At 27.9% G+C, this 13,546-nt stretch overlaps 1 long non-coding RNA gene across 1 annotated transcript; it reads right to left on the reverse strand.

Moving 5' to 3' along the window:
* Positions 1-3,991: 3,991 nt before the first annotated feature.
* Positions 3,992-10,085, reverse strand: LOC147810966 (uncharacterized). Its single transcript, XR_015433065.1, has 3 exons — positions 9,898-10,085; positions 7,216-7,302; positions 3,992-4,203 (listed from the first exon to the last, which is right to left on the reverse strand). It is a non-coding gene; the product is annotated as an uncharacterized LOC147810966 (long non-coding RNA).
* Positions 10,086-13,546: the final 3,461 nt, after the last annotated feature.

Below are 13,546 nucleotides of genomic sequence, written 5' to 3' on the forward strand. Positions count from 1 at the left end.
TATTACTATGCATTCTGAAGGAGTAACTAATGCGTAAAAAAATTAATTTATGTAATTTTCACCCATACTGCCCTTTTACCTATAGTATTTTTACCTATATACCTATATTGCCCAAAAGCAGTCAAAATGATTGCATTCTGAAAGAATGGCTAATGTGTAAAAAAATTAATTTATGTAATTTTTATAATTTTTTATATTATCTACAGTTATATAACAAGCTAATAATAAATATTAAGGGAATAAAAATTACTTCACTTGGGACAAAAATTTATGCATTATTATTCGTACAATTTTTGAAAATGAAAAAGCGGTCAAAATGACTTCCTTAGGCAATCTAGTGTTAAGTAAGATTTGTATATGCATTTTACACGGCATGAATATTACTTTTTTATGCGCAATGAATCTGAAATAAAGTTAATTAAGTTTTAGTGCTACTTAAAGGGAGAAAGAAAAAAAAATTTAATTAAGAAATTTTCTACTTTACTATTAAGTTATAGTATAATGTTTAAATTTAGGATACATTTATCCTATTAAATATTAATAGCGGATTGTAAATTTGAGATGTTATAAACTGGTTAAAATCACAGAGCTTAAATTAACTTAGTATATACACAGTGTGCGGTCCTCAAGTTTGATTTATTAGATTTTGCTATTTTTACTAGCACTATTATGCGAATAAAAAGATGTTAGATCAAAATTCTAAATCTTTTGATTCTTCAAATCGATTTTTACAAAATCTTTGAATTGATATTTTCTATCAACAAAGATCTTCTGAAGAGATGACTGAAAACTAAATATCAGGACAAATGAGGATAGTTTTATATGCAACCAATTTATCAATTTTGTTCGTATCCATCCTTTTATTATTGTTTTGTCTTAAATTTCTCCTTAAATCATCTTAGAGGCTATGTAAACAAGAAATGATTGGTTGTAGACAAGACATTAATATATAATTTATTAAAGAAATACATAAAATAATAAAAAAATTATTTAAAATTATCAAGATTTCTGGAGAAGTTTATTTTTTATACACTCAAGAGCCAAAACATTATGACCACCCCTACATTTTGCAACGAACTCTCCTGGATGACGTGGAAGGTACGTGATCAGGTGGAAGTGGTATTAACTGTTGCTGGAGAGTTTGAAGAATCATTCTTTCACTTACTTCTGTGTGTGATAGGAAAGGCTGCGGATCTAAGCGACTTTGATAGAGACTGATTGTAAGGGCTCGAAGGCTCGGAACAAGTATTTCCGAAACTGCATGACTCGTGGGTTGTTCGCGATCTACAGTTGTTAGTGCTTATGCAAAGTGGATGAATGACGGTGAAGCCAGCAGTAGACGACATGGTGTTGGACTTTCACACGCTATCAAAGAAAGAGGTCGTCGGGGATTGTTTCGCTTGGTGAAGCAAAACCGGAGCCAGACAGTGGCTCAGCTGACAGCCCAATACAATGCAGGGTCAAGTAGAGTAGTATCAGAGCACACTGTTCAGCGGGCACTGTTGGATATGGGGCTACGCAGCAAACGTCCCACTCGTGTGCCTTTGCTAACCAAGCGTCATCGCCAACTACGCCTGCGCTGGGCCCGGGAACATCGCGACTGGTCCATGAATCAGTGGCAGAGAGTTGCCTGGTCAGATGAATCACGGTTTATCATTCATCCCACCGTGGCAGTGTCAGGATACGCTGTCTTCCAGGCGAACAGTTGCTGCCTCAATGTACTGTAGGTCATACACAGGCAGTGGTGACGGTATCATGCTTTGGGGGACGTTCTCTTGGGCGTCACTGGGGCCCGTGGTTGTGGCAGAGCAGACCATGAATGCTACAGGGTATCTGAACATCATTGCGGACCAGTTGCACCCTTACATGGCCTCTGTTTTTCCAGCTAGAAATGGAATTTTCCTACAGGTCAACGCTCCGTGTCACAAGGCTCAAATTGTGTTGGACTGGTTCCAGGAACATGACGCTGAATTCCAGTTAATGTCCTGGCCACTTATCTCACCGGATCTCAATCCGATAGAACACATTTGGGATGTCATGAAACGGCAGCTCAGAGTTCAAAGACCACTGAGTCGCAATATCTCGGATTTGTGTGACCGTTGCTTAAACATCTGGTACAATCTGTCTCCGGCCATCTACCAAGGACTTGTGGCATCCATGCCAAGGCGGGTTGCAACTGTGTTACGGGCTAAAGGTGAGCCAACTCGTTATTAAGAGGTGGTCATAATGTTTTGGCTCTTGAGTGTATCATTACAACGTTAATTATTATACCGGTTGTTCATTCATTAGTTCGATAACGAATCCGTAAAAACTTGTTGCAACATTTCCCATATTTCAATAGCATTTCGGAGCATACTTCTACGAATTTGATATCTGGTCCTAAACTTTTTGTTACAATAAATTTCGGTTGTAATGTAAAATTTAATTTTAAATGAACAATTTTTTTTAAATTAGAATATTACACCCATAAGGAAATTCAAACATTGATAATATAATTTGAACTTTTATTCCTTAATATTTATATTTTTCGTAGGATGTGAAAATATTCTAAGTCTAATATTCTAACTAATATTTACAAATAAATTCATTCTAATGAAACTCTACATAAAAGGCATTGTATGCTATTTTGTAATATTATTAAAATTTTTACCGTCCCGCAGTGGACGTTAAGACACGGTTCCCAGCAGATCACCGAAGTCAAGCATCACTGGCTACGGTCAGTGTGCGGGTGGGTGACCACTTGGATCAGTCTGCGTAGGGACCGAGGGTGTGCGGTATTGGTCCTCGCTAAACTGTGCTACCGTAAAGTGCTCGACTTCGCGCGCAGGTCGTCGGGCTACCGAAGCGGGGTGCCATCCCTTCCGCAGAGGATCAAAATTGTGATGGCATGTCTTCGGATCATCCTCCGGGATGTTTCCCGACCGTCGCCAATAGCCCATTGTGCAGCTCTAGTGCGACGTAAATTAACAACAACCAAGTAAAAAACTTTATTTGAATTAAAATAAATAATTTAATTCTTTGTTAAAACATTTAGCAGTTTTTTTTTATAATTCTATTTTAAAACAGAATAGGTAAATCCTACAAAGGTAATTGGACCTTTTTACTCTCATTTAAAATAGTATTGTTACTTGTGACTAATGACATAGATAATGAAATGTTTAAATAATTATTATTAATGGCTTGGTTAGGAATAAAATTTATGGTATTTATTTATGCAGCAAGACTAAACTACAAAAATTTAAAGAAATGAAGACAAAATCAGACGAAATTGGAAAAACCCATTCCTTGAAAAAACCTGAATCGGTTCTTTCAGGGATTCGATATTTTTTTAATTTTTTTTAAAAGTTTTTTAAAGTAATAAATGCATTTATCCAATACTGCATTATTTATAAGTATATTGTGTTATGCCTAAAAGTTTCATAAGAATTTCCATGTTCTTTAATATTAAAACTTTCATTATGTCAAGAGAAAAATAAAACAAGATATCTTTAATTTATAAGTAATTGAACTATATACCTACCCTGGAAAAAGGACATTATATAATTCTGAAGAACAGCATTTTTATGTATAGAACTGAGGAGCAAAGAGCCAGCATAACTCACTCCTATACATATGCTTCCAATACATTTATATTTGTAAGTAGACTTGTTAACATAATGTATAGGAAAAAGGGAAATTTCTTACTTTTTATTAAAATATTAATGGTAGAAAACGTTTTTATGAAATACTTTTTAAATAGTCTAATAAAACAACTTTAATTAATTGCCTAAAATATTTTACCACTGAAAAAATTAAGTTAAAAATTCCCAACCCTGGTTTTTTGCTCCATAATTAGCTGAATTTCATGGCCCTGATAAATTTTTTTAATAAATATTTTAGGACATTATGGAAAGAGATACACACACACACACACATATATTATTTATAAAATAATTTGTGGTACATTGTTAGTATGCATTTGCATTTAATATTAAAATATTGATACTGATAATATTGATATTGAGCTAATTGATAATGTTCATGAAAAATCATAGTAATTGTTAAATTTTCTACACTTTAATTACAGCCTAGCATAAATTTTTATAAATAGTGAAGCAAACAGATTCTTCTAATTAGAAGAAAACGATCACAGTACAGCTTACAAAAAAGTCACTTAAGTTCTAAAATTCCACTCATGAAAAGATTCCTGAAAATTGTAATAATCTGTAAAAAAAAAAAAATTAAAAGCATTATATTTATAAAGATAACCCTGAATCAATTTTCTTAACTCAATCAAATTAATATAGAGTCAATATAAAATATACTACTATATAATATATAAATTCTGTAAATAACCCATGCATTATTAAATATATCTTTAAAACTAATTTAAATGTATACTAAATCAATATTTCCACTTCCTTCATAATGTTGATTTGGAGTACCCAGAATTTTTGAAGAATCAAAACTGGAATTTCAACAAGCACTGACCTGGCAATTCTGATAATTCTCAGGTCAGAGTAGTTAAAAATTCAGTGGATGAAAGAGCCTTTTTTTCTACATTTAAGGATGCATCACATTAACTGATGATCATAACAACCTGGAACAAAACTATTAGCATTGCAACTGCATATACAAAACATGAAACACAACTTGTGCTTTTTCAATTATTAAAATTAATGAGCTCTTAATATTAATTTAAAAGTATTATTTATAGTAGTAATGTAATCATAGCATCATTAAACAAGTAATGAAGTATGTAAACAGAAAACTTTAACACATGTAATCTAAATTTTAAAAAGTAGCAATATAATAAAATGTAAAACAATTTTTTATACCATTTGAAGATATTTATACAAAGAAAATTGGTAACTTATTAATGGTAACTTTAAATTTAGGGTGTAATATACTAATTTAACCTTCAAAAGAGGAAAAAAAAAACTGATTTCTTCCCAACCGTGTATTATTAAAGTATAACTTATTAGTCATTCATATTTCCTTTCAAATAATATTCAATATACACAAGTAACTAATTCAAATATGCATATTTTCATACTATTATAAGTAACTATATCCAATATAATAATTAGAAGCACAAAAAATTGCTTTACCCCACATAGATATAATGCAATGAAAAAGATACCTAATTAATTATAATGTAAGAGATTAAAATATCTACAAATATAAAATATGTCGGAGGTGCATACCAATTTTAGATTTATGCAGAGAGGCAGCAACAATAAATGACTAGCAAGTGAAATTGTCACACTAACAATTATTTAGGCAAGAAATGTGACACTTATACTTACTCAGCATCAACACAAGTCTTTGACAGCATGTATTCCAGTAGGTATTTCTATTCCGACAAATTATGGTCATAACAAGCAATTTCATCACTCCCATTTAAGACAAAGACATGCTGAAGGAGCTTTTAAAGGATACACCTGATTAGTTGATGAAAAGAAAGTCTCAACTTGCAACAAATCTAGATATGCAAAACACGAAGACGCACAAATTACAATTTGTGATACAATTGCTACTTACTTGTGCTTCTTCTCAACTATTCAAATTCTATACTAGTCTCTCCATATTATTCTGAACTATAATATTAGATTTAAAAATGTCATTTACAGAAATGTTTAATAAGTAGAATCTTACAAATAATAAAAAACGTAAACACAAAATCTAAAACTTTAATGTATGTAAAATTTAATAAAGGCAATAAGACATAGTAAAAGTACATTGAAATTCTTCATATTTCTTGCAATTAATTGTTTTACTCACTACAACAAAAAATAATTTGGACTTTTAACCACAAAAAATGTGTAAAAAATAATGATGCGACAATAATGAAACAAAACTTGATGAGATACCATATTAATAATTATGTAAGATATTAAAATACATATAAATTATATATACATATATTTTTAATAGAATTTTCTTTATATAAAACTATAAATATTAATAATAGATAAGGTTAATATAAAATATAGTACAACGTAATATATTAACTCCGTAAACAAACCAAGATTAAATATATCTTTAAAACAAATTAAAATTTATACTTATTCAATATCATAACTTCCTTCTTAATGTTGATTTGACAGAAAACTGGACACGACGGATCAAAACTGGAATTTCAACAAGCACTGACCTGGAAATCGTAATAATTCTCAGGCCAGCATGGTTGAAAATTCAGTCGATGAAGGAGCCTTCTCTCTACATTTAAGGATGCATCACAATAACTGATGATCATAACAACCTGGAAGAAAACTAAAAGCATTGCAACTGGATAAACAAAACATGAAGCACAAATTGTGATACAACAGAACTTGTTCTTTTCGATTATTGATTCATGAACCCTTAATATTATTCAAAATTTTAATATTAATTTAAAAATATCATTTATAGTAGTAATGTTATTCTTGCATCATCAAACAAATAATGAAGTATGTAAGCATAAAAACTTTAGCACATGTAATCCAAATTTCAAAAACTAGCAATATAATAAAATCTACATTTTAAATTACCAAGTCCATGATTAATTCCAAGAATTTTTCAAAACTTTACAAAACACAACACTCTGACAAAAACACAACAGCAAATTTAAAAAAGCATTATAATAACATTAATTGAAATGATTGGTATAGCCAAAACTGTTGTAATCTGCATCCTCAGTTGATTTTTAATTTAAAAAACAGAATAAATAAAGAGTTGAAGCAATAAAATAGCTGAAAAATACAAAAGCAATTAATTTCTTTTTTGCAAAATTATATTCTAAAAATACTTTTCTTGCTCATTGATGAGGAAAGAAATACTTGATTTTTCAGTTCTATTTTTAGAATAAAAAAAATAAAAAAATTGCCAATGACTGGCTTGCTTCAACTTGCTAAATCAAGGAAAGTTGATAACTTCTTATTGGTAACTTTAAGTTTAGGGTGTAACATACTATTAATTTAGCCTTTTATTCAAAAGAGAAAAAAAGGGGCTTCTTTTCAACTTTGTATTGTTAAAGTATAACTTAAGAAATAAATAAATAATGGTTTCAAGAGAAATAAATAATGGTTTCTACATCTAAACTGCTAGTAATAAACTGTGCTACTGAATAACTATGCCCAAACTATGTAACTGTAGTTTATTTGAAAACATGATAAATATTTGTGTTATGAATTATGCTAATACTACTAAATCAGCAAGTAAAATTTAAATAGAATCAAATATTAAAAAACAAACCTCATATTTCTTTTAGACTGCCTCTTATACCACACAACTTGCAAACTTAATTCTGGTTTTTCCGATCAGACAGTAACAGACTGATGGCTGAAATAAGAAATTTTTAAAAAAATAACATAAACAACTAACTTTCTGATACAAGAACTATGTTAACCTTAAAGGGGAAAATACAAATCTTTAAAAAATAACCACAGCATCAAACCAATATTAACAAAAATATGGTTTAATAATAAAAGTTTATAAACTTTTCATTGCTTTTTTTTCTGTTTTCTTCTTTAGCCCATATGTCATTTAGGGAGAAAAAAGAGACCTTACATTACTTTGAAAGTTTTATAAGTAAAAATCAACCATGTTGAATACTTATGCATGATAATTCATTTATTAAGAGGTAAGATTTAAATACTTTTAAAATCTTTCACCATTTTTAGAGATTGAATGCTAAAATAATAAATTTCTAAAATTGATAAAGCAAATAGAATAAATAATTTTTAAAATAATTAATATAAAAAATATATTAATAAATTTATTGTTTAATAATAATAGAGGAAGATAATAACCAGCAAAACATTGACTTTTTCTTAACCTACATTTGATTAAAGACAAATACTGATAAACATTAAAAGATATTTATTTTGACTTTTATTAAAATTTTAATTTGCAAACAGAATACTACAACAATATAGTTGAAGAAAAAAAAACTAAAACACTTAAAATGCCACAGTTAATATACAATTAGTTGAATAATCAAAATAAAAAACATTATACTAGTAGCAATAGTACTAACTACTGATACTAACTGAAATACTCGTATTGGCTCCTCTTAATCTGTCTGTCATTTAAGCTAAAAAAAGAATAAAATTAGATGAATCTCTGTGCAATAGACAAATTTTTATTACAGTAATCTCTCTACTTAGTTTTGTATAATGTTACTTTGTATATACCAAATATATTTAAAGTGAAAGAGTATTTATAATTCAGGGGCAATGTTCTTAGCGATCTCCCCTCTGTCCCTCAGGGGCAGAACCACAACCGTTGTGAGAATTAGTACTTAAATTAACTCGTAACATTCTATTGCCTCTAAACATTTTTCTCCATTGTGTAAAGTAGTACAAAGAAGAATATCAGGGAAAAAAACACTTTCTACTGAATATTTTTCCTTACAGCATCAAAGTGCTAAGTCTGATGCAGTTCTTTGACTACTCTCTCTTGTTTGAATGGGCTGAGTTGTGGTGATCAGGCTTAAATGTCAAGACAAGAGTACAATGTTTTCATGAATCTAGTTAACATATATATAAGTAAACATAAAGTCATGTATACATACACTTTCTTTTTAGCAACTTAGTCATGCATTCTTCACAGACTGAATATTGCCCTGTCAGTTTTAATGAATGCCATCTTTGCTAATACATTCATCTGCGACAACATCAATATCTCAATAAGGTGAAACATTTAAGAAAACAGTTAAATATGTCACCATGGAATCCCTTAGTAAAAAGAGTAAAGGGGACAGAAGTACAGAAGAAATAAGCAAGGTTTGGTTTACATAGTAGTTTTTGACTTAAACATTAACTGTAAAAAATCTTGGAATTTTGAGAAAATAAAAATTATAGATAGAAAAAAATATAAATAGTTTGTAGTAAATGAAAAATTTAATTTCAAATTAAAATCTAAATAAGTTAATTTAAATTGTTATTAATTTGTTAATATGAGTTATATTCTAAAGAAATATAATAATTTTATATGCATTTGAAATAAAAATTAAATTATGTGTACAAATTGTTTTGCACATAAATGTGATACATATAGAATAAAATTTCTTGATTATAGTATGCATGCTCATAATTTATGTAATAGTTTAGACAATCTAAAAGAATAATAAGTTTATAGGTTTATAGATTGTCTAAAGAAATAATAGTTTAGACAATCTAAAGAATTTTTCTGTTTCTTTACAGATTCATATTTAGAATTTCTTTTTAACATAAGTTTATAATAAAATTGAAACAAAACTATTTTGAATATGATTTAAGAACTCTCCCCTGTTATGAAGAAAATTCAATACAAAAGCTTCCTATCAAAATAAAATTTAATTAATATATTTTCTAGAAAAAAAATCTCTTTGTATTATGTCTCTGAAATAAACGTAAATCAACTCATCATTTAAATTTAAGAAATTTCATTACTAAACTGCGTTGCTAATTTTAGACAATCTAACTAAAGATTTCTGGAAACATGGAAAAACTTTGATAAATGAAAATTTTTTCTTTTGGTTTATGATTTTCAAAAATACATAAATTTTACACATAAAGGAAAACAAACTATGTAATTTAAATTCTAAATCTTTGCATTTTCAGGAAATTTAGTATGATCTCTTAATATTAACAAAATCTCATGATTTTTTAAAATATAATGCTTTTAAAACATACACTTATATTATAAATCTTTAATTAATAAGAATTACCTGTAAATAAAATTTTCATGATGACAAAATATAAAATCCAGCTCAATCAAATCTAGAAAATGGCTTTGAAAAATAATTTTGTTTATGATATGACAGGAAACTATAGATGCAAAATAACTGATTTTGAAGGCATTTTGAATTAATTGAGCAAATGGTGCAGCTCTTAGCATTCGAAAGAACATTGGAGATAATATAGTAAATTTACAATTAAAAATATGACTTACCTAGCGAATTCGTTTCATTGCTTAATCATTCCGAGTACGTCCAGCTCAAACATTTTCGCCATTTTCAATCACGTTCAAAAAGCGGGCATCCAAGCAGTTGGCGATAGATTTCGTTTGGCAATCACCCATTTCAGCTGATCGCCAAAGTTTAGGGTTATAAGAGGGCGGTCAGCCAAGACAGTGCGTTCAATTAAAACACATTTCAATTAAAATAATAATGAATTAACAGACACTTTTATAAAAATTACTATTTTTAAGAATCAAAAATTTTATTAATTCTAAATATATCTACTCAAAACTGAAATTTAACAAAAATTTGTGTATTTTTATCAGAAATAAAATTTTTTTAACGTTCTCGTGAAATTAAATTTTTTCTAATTAAGTTTGTAATTAAATTTTTAATTGAGTCTAAAAAAATTAGTACTCATTATTTTTGTGTCCTGATAACACAAGATCTAGGCTGCGTTCCAATATTCGCACCGGTGACACTGGTTACACGAAAGCAAACTAGTCACGTGACCTCAGTTCGCACCGTAATTTAGGAACGATCGGTGCGGTTAGGTCCATTTCTGGTTGCCATTAGCAACCAGAAGCAGACGCTCTCCTCTTTCGGAATCTTTGAGAACAATATATTAGTGATAACAAATTTATTTTTTGTTCTATTATATTTATTTCTTGACCATTCTATTTTTGCATTACTTGTTAAAGAATATATATTTCTAGACTTTTAAAGCTGTTTCATATAATAAAGCAAAATATCATGATTAGTTTCAGTTTATCTTATTTATTTTTTAAGTTTAGTTGATAGAAAGTAAAACTTCAGTTTCTTATTGCATATTTTTCCTATTTAAATGTTTATTTTAAAATGCATCCATCATCTCAGCAAGTTTTACATTTAAATATTTAACAAAATTAAAGAGAAAAATAATAATCTGCTTAGTACAATTTTTATTGTTTTTCTTTGAAATATTTTGGAAATCATATTTTTGAAAAATGAGTGAGTTATGATTTTTTAAATTAAAAAAATATATATATTTAGCTTGCTTTAAACTTCATTCTTCATGTAAATAGCGTAATTAATTGACTTTAAATATATAAAAAACTTACTTTTATAATGAATTTTCTCAAGAGAGCAACTTTATCTTAATATAATAAGATCTTTTAAAATGTAAATTTGATAGCATTTCAAATGCATGAGATGGCATCTTTGAAATGTCTCTCATTGTAAGCTTAAATGTCAATGACAAACAGTCAAAATAACTTTAAAATTTGATTGCTAGAATTTAGAAAAATTAACACAGCTTCTATTATGATAGCGATATAGTGCAATGTTTATGAGCAAATTGACTTCAATTGTGTAATAAATATATTTTCATAGTGAAATTTTTCACGAAAGCTAATTTGTTTACATGAAGAAATTTTAAAGTGAAACTTCCTCAGTTCCTCTAACAGAAATTGAAAATAACCATGTGTTAGATAAGACTAAAAAGATCAAAATCCAGTTGTGAGATTTTTTTCTTAGCTGCAGTTTAAGCATTTATAAAAATAAAAAAAAAAAAGAAGTTAGGTAATTTTTATTAGTGAACATATTGTAAGATATTTTTTATACTAGCCACCTTTCAAAATTATCTTGTACAATATATAAACTTTAACGGTAATCAAGTCGAATGCACAGCACATCAGTATTTAAATATTTTAATACTTCAAACCCACCTCCGATCCTAACAGCATAATTAGTTTTAAAAAATATATTAACCAAATTTTTTTCACCTTTTAGCTGTTGCCCTAGTTGAAAGTACTTCAATCACAATTTTAACAAAATAGTTAACACAGAGGAAAAAATTAGATTATTGTATGGTAAAAGAAATCCCTCCTAATACTGGATAATAAAACCAAAATATATAGTATTTATATATTTCACTTCAATTTTCCCATTCACAAGATAATGATTTTCTGAAAATTCTGGTTTTCAAAATTACCCACACACAATTAATAAAAAATACTTAACTGAAAAGCGGGTTTAAGTGAATTAATTAATTTTAGGCCATGCTCCAAGGTATCATGAAAAAATTATTAAACTTTACCAAACTTAATTTCATATTATAAAACCATATTTTATTTACGGTGTTTATTTCTATAAAATTACAAGATGACTCTAAATAAATACTTAATGCAGAACTAACTATAAAGCTTAGTGCCAAATATTTTTATTAATTTACAAATAGCACATGGACAAACAAATTTGATTAATTACGAGGAGAGAAAAAAGGGCCATTCGGTTTAAAGTCGGAGCATCCACTGCCTGGTATGTGGAGGTGCTGCAAGTTTTTATATAGTTAACATTTCTGTATGAAAAGCTACTTGTTGAATTCTTTTTTTCGCAATTTTTTTTTCTTTACCAGTTATTTGAAATTCTATTTTAGCATTAATAGTATTAGCAATAGAAAGAAAATAGTTGTCAAGCCACTTTTCTTGAATTCTACTGTGAAGCACTTATGCTGTTTAAAATTTACTTTAAAGCACTAAACAGTGTTGCTAATATATAGAGAAATACCATGGTGCCACATGGGAGAAATATTTATAAATAGCTAACATACTTACCTGAAATGAGTTTGTGTTAAAAAGAGAGAAAGATATTATTATAATTTTGCTACAAGTGGGAGCTTTAGTATTCCATCACAACTATACAATTATAGTATTTAAGTAAAAAAAAATGTTTTAACACAACAATATCATTTTGTTGTAAAATATACATGTAAAACTTAAATTATTTAAAAAAATTAAGAAACAAAAATGTTGCAACAAAACAAGAAATGAACTAATGATAAAGTTTAAAGCATTTTTATTTGTTTACATTCAAAAATAAGAAATTCACTAATATTGTAATCTGTAGATATTGTTGTAATAAAAAATTTTCTATGTTGGACAGAAATATTTAAATTTGTAGTAATATAATTACACATAGTGACAGCAACCTTTGCCATCAAGTTTAAAATCGTTTCAGATAAACTTAACTATTGTTTGCAATTAGTGTGAAATAATGGTGTATACAAAGATGTTTCACATAAAGTTAAATCTCTCTGTCATAACTATTAAGTTGTATTTGTCAAAAATGTTTTAAATCGAACTTTTAAAATAAGTTCAAATATTAACCCGAAAGTTTAAGATGACACAAGCTAGTCAATAATTCACTTATTTCAGTCATTTTTTAAAAAAATTTTCCAAAAGTTAGATTTAGTAGTATAATTCAAAAAAAAAAAAAGTATACAAAACAACAGTTATAAATAAGTGTTTCAGAAATTTTCAAGTTAGTGTTATAAAAAATAAATATTTATATTACATATAGATCAATAATCATGTAATAAATACCTTGAATTAAAAAATAATTATCATTAAGAAATAGAAATCTTGAAACAAAAAGTAATGAACTAATAAGAAATGTAAATAGAAGTCGATTTTTTTAAAATTTTAATCAGAATCAAAGCTTAAATTAAAAATTTACCAATAACATATAAAATCTTCATATTGTTCAAAATTATCATGTCATAATATAACACTAGAATGTTTATTATATTGTGATTTTCAGAATTTATTTTAGTTAACAATTATGAAAGAAATATAAATGTTAAAAACCTTTGGCATTAAAAGT

The sequence above is a fragment of the Parasteatoda tepidariorum genome, chromosome 4 (genome assembly GCF_982258835.1).
Source record: "Parasteatoda tepidariorum strain Cologne lab strain chromosome 4, Ptep-v5.0, whole genome shotgun sequence".
Classification (NCBI taxonomy): domain Eukaryota; kingdom Metazoa; phylum Arthropoda; class Arachnida; order Araneae; family Theridiidae; genus Parasteatoda; species Parasteatoda tepidariorum.